We start from the raw sequence: 10631 nt of genomic DNA on the forward strand, positions 1-10631 counted from the left end.
CCCAGCACTGTCACTGCTCACAGCTGCACCGTGCATACTCATTGACAGAATAAATGGACATTTTGCGAGACATCAGTGGTGGGATACAGGGTGTCAGCCACCTTGTAATCAAGCCTAATTAAAGATCTCAGAGCCCTTGGACAAGTTATTTTGCCTTTCTAAGCCTAAGTCTCCTCTCCTATCAAAAAATAAATAAAAGTATCTACCCAACAGAGTTTTTAGAAAAATGAAAGGAAACATATATGTCTATGTTCTTAACCCTATTAGATCCTATCAGACCTAATTTTTTTTTTTAGATGGAGTCTTGCTCTGTTGTCCAGGCTGGACTGCAGTGGCATCATCTCAGCTCACTGCAACATCTATCTCCCAGGCTCAAGTGAGCCTCCCACCTCAGCCTCCCACCTCAGCCTCCCAAGTAGATGGGATTACACGTGCCTGCCACGACACCTGGCTAATTTTTGTATTTTTAGTAGAAACAAGGTTTCACCATGTTAGCCAGGCTGGTCTCAAACTCCTGACCTCAAGTGATCCACTCGCCTTGGCCTCCCAAAGTGGCAGGATTACAGGCATGAGCCACGGCACCCAGCCAGACCTAATTTCTAAACAAATACTTTGTAAATGCCTCTTTCACTATCCTGAAATTAAATTCAGAGACAATATACCTACAAACATAATTCCTCCAAAAATGATGTCCAAGGTATAGTATGAAGGGTAGATAGATACATACAAATTTGTGTTTCAACCCGTAACTGCCTTGGCATGATTCCATTAGAAGACACACTGAAGGAATGAAATGATAGCAACTAGTTATAATGAACATATCATCTTGGATTTAGAACTTAAGGAAATGAAGGAGCAGAGGTACAGGTGTTCACCACAATGACCCTGTTAGGATAAATGAAAACAAACCAGGCTTTTTTGCATATGATAAGAAACAAGAGATATATAATCTTAATTGAAGTAAGAATAACATGCCAAGACAAATTAAAAATTATCAAAGTGGAAAAATTGAGGAAGAAGATCTCACAAACAAACTGGTCTTTATGAAGAAGAGAAGCATGACCAGGTGCAGTGGCTCACACTTGTAATCCCAGCACTTTGGGGAGCTGAGGTAGGAGAATCACTTGAGCCCAGGAGTTCAAGACCAGTCTGGGCAACATAGCAAGACCCCCATCTCTACTATATATATATATATATATGTGTGTGTGTATATATTTTAATTAGCTGGTCCTGGTGGCACAGGCCTATAGTCCTAGCTACTTGGAGGCTGAGGTGAGAGGATCTCATGAGTCGAGGAGTTTGAGGCTGCAGTGAGCTGTGATCACGCCGCTGCACTCTGTCTTGGTGACACAGAGACGCCCTGTCTCCACAAAATAAAACTATATAGCTCATTACAACTAGCGTAGTGGCTTATGCCTGTAATCCCAGCACTTTGGGAGGCCGAGGCAGGCAGCTCACCTGAGGTCAGGAGTTCAAGACCAGCCTGACCAACATGGAGAAACCCCATGTCTACTAAAAATATAAAAAATTAGCCAGGTGTGGTGGCGCATGCCTGTAATCCTAGCTACTCGGGAGGCTGAGGTAGGAGAATTGCTTGAACCAAGGAGGCAGAGGTTGCGGTGAGTCGAGATCGCTCCATTGCACTCCAGCCTGGGCAACAAGAGCGAAACTCCATCTCAAAATAAATAAATAAACATAAAATAAAATTTAAAAAGAAGAATTAAACTAAGCCCCTATGCTATGACACAGGACAAGGTATAATATTCAGTCTCTGAATGACTGAGGGATACTGAAAAGTCATATGAGACTTGGCACAATTATTCTTTGGGCAGGACTGCCCTAGGCACTGTAGGAGTCTAGCGTCTTTGGCTCCCCACTAAATGCTGGTAATGGCTCCCATCCATAATGACAATCTAAACAACTCCTTCAAATTTTCAAAACTCCCCTGAAGGGCAGTCCCACCCCCCTTGAAAACCACAGATACATGTGAAAGCAATTTGAAAAGTTAAAAGAGCTTTGCAAACATGCAGTATGATTAATCTGTTAACATCACAGTGGATTTTCAGTGGACACTGTATATTGGTATTATTTAAATGAAGACTGTTGAATTATAAAACATGAGTCTTTTTTTTGAGACAGAGTCTCTCTTTGTTCCCAGGGCTGGAGTGCAGTGGCACGATCTTGGCTCACTGCAAGCTCCGCCTACAGGGTTCATGCCATCCTCCTGCCTCAGCCTCCTGAGTAGCTGGGACTACAGGTGCCCGCCACCACGCCTGGCTAATTTTTTGTATTTTTAGTAGATACGGGGTTTCACCGTGTTAGCCAGGATGGTCTCGATCTCCTGACCCCGTGATCTGCCTGCCTCGGCCTCCCAAAGTGCTGGGATTACAGGCCTGAGCCACCGCACCTGGCTTTTTTTTTTTTTTTTTTTTTTCATAAAACTGATTTCCATTTCTGGAAACATGGGAAGTGAATCAATATACTTATTGAAAATAACTAAAAATTCTGGATTAAAAATAATTTAAGAGCATGAGTGAATAAGCAGAAAAATGAACAATTCTTAGTCCAGGGATTTAGTGGAGTAGTTGAGGGATGTGGGTATAGCACTGTGTTCCAAAGGCATTTGCTAAGCCTGCTGACTTCGAGCTTTGGTATTCATGGCCTCACAAGACTGTGAAAAAGGAGACAAAGCCCACCATCTGACCAAGATGAGGAGTTTAATAAGTGATCTTCCACCATAAAGCTGGGATGCTTCCAAAGGCTATCCCCTTGGTGTAAAGGGAAATTTAAAAACATTTCCTACATTCAGGCCGGGCACGGTGGCTCACACCTGTAATCCCAGCACTTCAGGAGGCCGAGGCGGGTGGATCAGCTGAGGTCAGGAGTTCGAGACCAGCCTGGCCAACATGGTGAAACCCCGTCTCTACTAAAAATACAAAAATTAGCTGGGTGTGGTGGCGGGTGCCTGTAATCCCAGCTACTTGGGAAGCTGAAGCACGAGAATTGCTTGAACCTGGGAGGTGGAGGTTGCAATGAGCCAAGATCGCGCCACTGCACTCCAGCCTGGACAACAAGAGCAAAACTCGGTCTCAAAAAAAGAAAAAAAGAAAAAAAGAAAGAAAGGGTGAGAGGATAGGGGGAAGTGAATGATGACAGACTACTTAATTGGTACAATGTATTTGAGTGATGAATACCTAAGAACCCTGACTTTGCCGCTATGTGATCTATGCATGTAACAAAATTACACATGTAACTCAAAACTTAGCCGGGCATGGTGGTGTGCACCTGTAATCCCAGCTACTCAGGAGGCTGAAGCAGGAGAATCGCTTGAACCCGGGAGGCGGAGGTTGCAGTGAGCCGAGATCGTGCCATTGCACTCCAGCCTGGGCAACAAGAGCAAAACTCTGTCTCAAACAAACAAACAAACAAAAAAGAAACATTTCCCACGTTCTCCTGAAGACTGCAGTGGAGATCTGCCTCACACTTGCACTGAAGAGAGTAAGACATGTGTGTATGTGTATGTATGTGTCATGTAGACACATGTGCCAAGAATCATCACTAAACATTCAAACCACAAGCTGTCCACGACACAGTTTATAGCAAAAAACCCACACTCTGGGTGGTCTGGATAGACTAAGTGGAGAATGTAACTGGAGTGATCCCAGAAATAGTAATGCCTCCAGAACCTGGCAGAAGCAAAAGTGAATCCTTTATAGAGGAAGCCAAATTTATCCCAGACTTCAAAGTATTCCCACACATAAAATGTCAAGGAAAACGATCAGTTTAAAGTTAAATGACAGAGAGAGAGAGAAAGTAACTACACAATAAAATAGGGCATTTAAGAACTAAGTACAAGAAGCAGCAGGTAGCTAGAACAATCCTGCAAAAACTTCAGATCTTGAAATAATAAGACAAATACTTTTAAATAACCATGTTTGATACACTTAATAAAAATAAAACTCATGCCTGAAAATGTATGCAAGAAAAAGAAACTAAGAAAATGATTAAGTGATTTTGAAAAAGAATCTAAAGAACTTCTAGAAAAAAAGAACTCGGGACAGATTTACAAGAATCATAACATGGGAAAATATAAATATCTAACTATTTAGCTAGCTAGCACTTATCTCTATCATAGTGAAGTTGCAGAGCACCAAAGACAAAGAGAATATCTTAATAACAGTGAAAGAGAAAAGACAGATTATTTTTAAAAGAGTTGCAGACAATTTACTACTCATTAGCAGCAACTGAAATCAAAAGACAATGTATGATATCTTCAATGTGCTGAGAGAAGATGATTGTTCATTTTCAACTCTATAGTCACAATTAAGGAGGAAAAGTCATTTTCAAGCAAACAAAAACTGAGACACGTTGGTACTAACAAACCTTCAATTCTGGCAGAAGAAAAATTAGTTCAGATGGAAGATGTAGAGAACGAGAGGAAGTAAAACACAAAAAAGTGAAAAAATAGGTGAAATATTGAACATTTAAAGCAATAGTAATAGACTTGTGGGGTTTTGAAAGAAAAGGTGACAGAATTAAATGCACAACAGTAACAGCATATATATCAGGAAGGCATAAGTGGAAGTTGTAAGATTTCCTATTTTTCCGAAAAAGAGTAGAATTGCTAAGTAACTTTGATTTTGCTAAGTTATTTGCTGCTATTTCTGGAGATTCCATTTACAGAATAGAAACAGTTCTCAAATCGGTGGAGGGAAAAAGTAGAAATGGAAAAAACAACAAATCATCTAAAAGAGGGTAAGCAAGTAGAGAAAGAATGGAACTTGTGGGAAAATAGTAGTAAAACAAAAGGTATAATAGCTATAGACCCACGAATATGAAAAACAATGACAAATATAAATGAATTAGATGTTTCATCTAAAATACAAAACTTCTCAGAAGGATTTTTTAAAAATCAAATTATATGCTATTCATAGGAAACATAAACAAGAGTATATGGAGAGTCTAAAAGCAAAAGGGTGGAAAAAGACTACTAAGAAAATGTGTACTGGGATTAGCTGTGTTAATGAGCAAAGCAGACTTAAAGCAAAAAGCATTACTAGAGACAGATGTCACTTCAAGACGTTAAACAATTCAGTTCAATGCAAAGACTTTTAAATTTACATACTCAATAACTTTCGAAATGTATTAGGCAAAAATTCTGCATGGGGGATAAGGTCTGAAATTATATACACATATATTTATATATATACTTATATATACACACACACACACATATATATATCAAAAATTGGTAATTACCAAGAGATTACCAAGAGAAATAAACAAATCAGGAACCATGGTGGGGCATTTTTAACACACCTCTTCCAGTAACTGGTAGAACAAACAGAACAAACAGGAAAAAACATCAGTAAGGATACAGAAGATTTGAACAACACATGCAGTACAACTGACCAAAGGGACATTATATCAATTCAGGAAACAGGTGCCAAGATGAGATTAGACATGCTAGAGGTGTCTTGGGGAAACTGCCCGTGAAGGATAAAGGAAAGGAAGCAGGAGCAGGCAGAGAGAGCCTTCTGCCCGCAATACCAATCTGAAAGGAGCGGGAAAAGGAAGAACGCTTGAGTAGGTAGAGTCTCAGACTACAGCGCAATTCTATAAACCGCATGGCCAGGCTGATGGGATGCCTTTGAACCAAAGTTGCCCATTTAAAAAGTCTCAAATCCCGCAGGAATGGGCCTGCACTAGTAACCATGACAAGCTCAGCTCCACAAGCCGGAAGCAGCTCAGAGGAAGAGTGGTTTCAGCACAAATGCGTTGTTGGATCCAAAGGAATAGTGGTTAGGGCTGCCAGTCAACTGTGCACCCCGTAGCAGGAGAGCTGAGTTGCAACACGTTCATGACCACTCTACGCATATTTAGCAGAAGAGCTGAGTGGTGCGTTTTCGTTGCCATCACAGACATATTTAGAACACCATACCCAACAACTGCAGAAACATGCTTTTCAAGCACACATGGAATATTTACAAAAGTTGCCGATATACCAGGTCATAAGGCAAATCTCATTATATTTTTTAAGTATTGAAATCATACAGAATACATTGTCTGACAACAATGAAGTTAAGGGAGAAATCAGTAACAGATAGTTAAAAGAAAATCCACATATACTTATAAATCAAGAAACCCATGTTTAAATAACCAGGGGCTCAAAGAAGAAAACAGCAGAAATTAGAATATATTGAGTATGGAACTGTAATGAAAATACATAGCAAAACTTTTGGGATAGATTAAACAATTCTGAGGAAAATTGATGGCCCAAAAGGCTATGTTTTTAAAAAAAAAAAAAAAAAGAAAGAAAGAAAAGAAAAGAAGTCTTGGTGCCGTGACTCACAGCTGTAGTACCAGCACTTTGGGAGGCTGAGGCAGGCGGATCACCTGAGGTCAGGAGTTCAAGACCAGTCTGACCAACATGGAGAAACCCCGTCTCTACTAAAAATATGAAACTAGCTGGGCATGGTGGTGCCTGCCTGGAATCCCAGCTACTCGGGAGGCTGAGGCAGGAGAATCACTTGAACCTGGGGCGGAGGTTGCGGTGAGCTGAGATCCCGCCACGGCACTCCTGCCTGGGCAACAAGAGCAAAACTCTGTCTCAAAAAAAAAAAAAAAAAAGAGAGAAAGAAAAAGAAAAGAAAAAAATTAAATACTAATGAACTAAACATCCATTTTATGAAGTTAGAAACACATCAGCAAAATGAACTCAAGAAAGGTAGGAAAAGAAATAAAGAGAAGCATAGAAATTAATGAAATGGAAAATAAACACAATGGAAAAGATTAGCAAAGCCAAACGTTCTTCTGAAAAGACTAATAAAAATGACAAACCTCTGGTAAGACTGACCAAGAAATAAAGAAAGAAAGCATAAATAAACAATATCAAGAACGAAATACTGATATAAATATAAAGGCTTCAGATATTGAAACAAAATAACAAGAGGACATTGTTGAACATTTTTGTATCACTAAATTTGAAATCTTCTAAGAAACAGACCCCCTCTCAGAAAAATCTAACTGACTAAAAGAGAAACCCCAAACGATCCTATAATCATGAAAGAAATTGAATGTGTAAATTAAAACCTTCCCACATATTAAACTCCAGGCCCTGCTGGCAACACCAGCAAGTTCCAGACACTCAAATAATAAATAATTCTAATTGTATACAAGCGATTTCAAAGCATGTAAAAAAAAAAAAAGGCCTCATTCCCTCAACTCATTTTATTAACTTAGCATTAACTTGGTGCCAAATCTGACAGTACAAAAAAGAAAAATTTCGGCCAGGCACAGTGGCTCATGCTATAGGCAGTTTGGAAGGTTGAGGTGGGTAGATTGCTAGAGCCCAGGAGTTTGAGACCAGCTTGGGCAATGGGGTGAAATCCCCGCTCTACAAATAAATACAAAAATGAGCCAGGCATGGTGGTGCATGCCTATAGTCTCAGCTACTTGGGAGGCTGAAGCAGGAGGATCACTCGAGCCCAAGAGGCGGAGGTTGCAGTGAGCCAAGATCGCACCACTGCACCCCAGCCTGGGCAACAAAGTGAGACCCTGTCTCAAAACACAAGAAAAGGAAAATTTCAGGTAAACCTCACCCATGAACATGGGTTCAAAAACCATAAACAAAATATTGGCAATCTTATTCAGTAATGTATGAAAAAGATAATGTTTCCTGTAGCATTCCTCCCTTATCTGTGGTTTCACTTTCCATGGTTTTAGTGACCTTCCTGCAGTAAACTGTGGTCCAAAAATATGAAATGGAAATAAACTGTTTATTTCCAGCAATAAACAATTCATGGTTTGTTTTTTTTTTGAGACGGAGTCTCGCTCTGTGGCCCAGGCTGGAGTGCAGTGGCCAGATCTCAGCTCACTGCAAGCTCCGCCTCCCGGGTTCACGCCATTCTCCTGCCTCAGCCTCCCGAGTAGCTGGGACTACAGGCGCCTGCCACCTCGCCCCGCTAGTTTTTTGTATTTTTTAGTAGAGACGGGGTTTCACCGTGTGAGCCAGGATGGTCTTGATCTCTTGATCTCCTGATCTCGTGATCCGCCCGTCTCGGCCTCCCAAAGTGCTGGGATTACAGGCTTGAGCCACCGCGCCCGGCCAACAATTCATGTTTTTTGTTTGTTTGTTTGTTTGTTTTGAGACGGAGTCTCACTCTGTTGCGTAAGCTGGAGTGCAATGGCATGATCTGGGCTCACTGCAACCTCTGCCTCCAGGGTTCAAGCGATTCTCCTGCCTCAGCCTCCCCAGTAGCTGGGATTACAGGCACGTGCCACCATGCCTGGTTATTTTTTATATTTTTAGTAGAGACAAGGTTTCACCATGTTGACCAGCCTGGTCTCTAACTCCTGACCTCAGGTGGTCCTCCTGCCTCAGCCTTCCAAAGTACTGGGATTACAGGCATGAGCCACTATGCCCAGCCAACAATTCATGTTTTAAATTGCATGTTGTTCTGAATAGCATGATGAAATCTTGCACCACCCTACTCCGTCACTTCATCTCATTATGTAGGCATCGTCTCATCTCACTTATTACAAGAAGGGTGAGTACAATACAATAAGATATTTACATAACTTTTATTCTAGTATATTGTTATAATTGTCCTATTTTATTAGTTATTGTTGTTAATCTGTTACTGTGCCTGATTTATAAATTAAACTTTCTCATGGGTATGCAGTCATAGGAAAATACATAGTATACATAGGGTTTGATACTATCTGCAGTTTCAGATATCCATTGGGGTGGGGTCTTGCAACATATTCCCCACAGATAAGTGGGGACTATTGTACATCATGAGAAAGCAAGATTAGTTTAACATTTAAAATCAATGAGAAATTTCCACTTTCACATAATAAAGGAGAAAAATCATATGATCATTATCTACAAATGCAGAAAAGCATTTGATAAAACTCAACATCCATTCTTGGTTTAAGAAAAGAAAACTTTGAATAGAAGGAAACTTCCTTTATATGATAAAAGTTATCTGCAGAAAGCACTATACTAGAGGTCCTAACCAATGCAATGAGGTAAGAAAAAGAAATGAATGATATAAAAGTTGCAAAGGAAGAAACTACCAATATTTGCAGACAACACAGTTGATACACAGAAAATCCAAAGGAATATGCACACACTATTAGAATTAATAAGTAAATGTACAAAGTTTCTAGACACAATATAAATATGACTAAAACCAATTAAATTTTATAATCTGGCTGTCAGCATGTTGAAATAAAATTTTTTAAATATCATTTACAATAGCATCAGAAGGCATAACAATTCTAGGAACAAATCTTCACTAGATGTGCAAAGGTTCTACACAGAAATTGTAAAACATTATCAATAAATATTAAAGAAAATTAAATATATAAAATTACATTGTGCTCATCTTACCATTTGTCTTCTATTTGTTCCATCTCTTCTTTGTTCCTTTGATCCTCTTTTCCTGTCTTCTTTTTGCATTGCTTGAGTATTTTTTATGATTCCATTTTAATCTCCACTATTGTCTTACCCAGAGCTATTTGTGTGTTTACTTTTAGTGGCTGCTCTGAAGTTCCTACTATACATTTTTAATGTAATACAGTCTGTATTTACTTCACATTTAGCATATGAACCTTACAACAGTATACTTTCATATCTCTTTTCCCATCTGTGCTATTTTTGTCAGACTTGTACATATGCTATAAATCCCACAATACTTTTTGTTTTTGCTTTAAGCTATTGGTTATCTTTTCAAGAGATTTAAAAGTGAGGAAAAAATCTGTTATATTTTCCTATACCTTTACCACTTGTGACACTTTTTATTCCTTTGTATAGATTCTAATTTTCTTATTTATTTATTTTTAAAATAAAGATGGGGTCTCACTATATTGCCCAGGCTGGTCTCAAACTCCTGGGCTCAAGCAATCCTCCTGCCTTGGCCTTCCAAAGTGCTGGGATTACAAGTGTGAACCACTGCACCTGACGGATACTAATTTTCATCTAGTATCATTTTCTTCTGCCTTAAGAACCTCTTTTAATATTTCTTATAGTGCAGGTTTGCTTGTGATGAATTCTGTTAGCTTTGTTATCTCCAGAGAAAGTTTTTATTTGTTCTCTATTTTTGAAATACATTTTTGCTGGCTATAGAATTTAGGGTTAACAGTTTTGTTTTGTTTTGGTTTCTATCAGTAATTTAAAGATGTTGTTCTATTTACTTTTGGCACGCATACTTTTAGAAGAGAAGACTTCTGTCATTCTTATCTTTGTTCCTCTGCACGTAAAGCATCTTCTCTCACTCCACCAGCTGCTTTTAAGATTTTTCTCTTTATCACTGCTTTCCATAATAACGGTACGGTATGCCATAATTTGGTTGTTTATTCAGTTTGGAGTTTGTTGAGCTTATTAGATCCATAGATTTATAGTTTTCCTCAAACTAGGAAAGAAATTCATTAATCATTTATTCAGATACTTTTCCCATCTGTCTTCTCCTTCAGGAACTCCAATTGCATGTACATTAGACTTCTTGATATTGTTCCATAGGTCTCTAATAACTTGTTTAAATTTTTCCACGTTTTTCTCTGCACATTTCATTTGGAATACTTTCCATTGCTGTGTTTTCAAGTTTACAGACCTTTTTTGCTGCAGT

Source organism: Macaca fascicularis, chromosome 16, assembly GCF_037993035.2.
Source record: "Macaca fascicularis isolate 582-1 chromosome 16, T2T-MFA8v1.1".
Classification (NCBI taxonomy): Eukaryota; Metazoa; Chordata; class Mammalia; order Primates; family Cercopithecidae; genus Macaca; species Macaca fascicularis.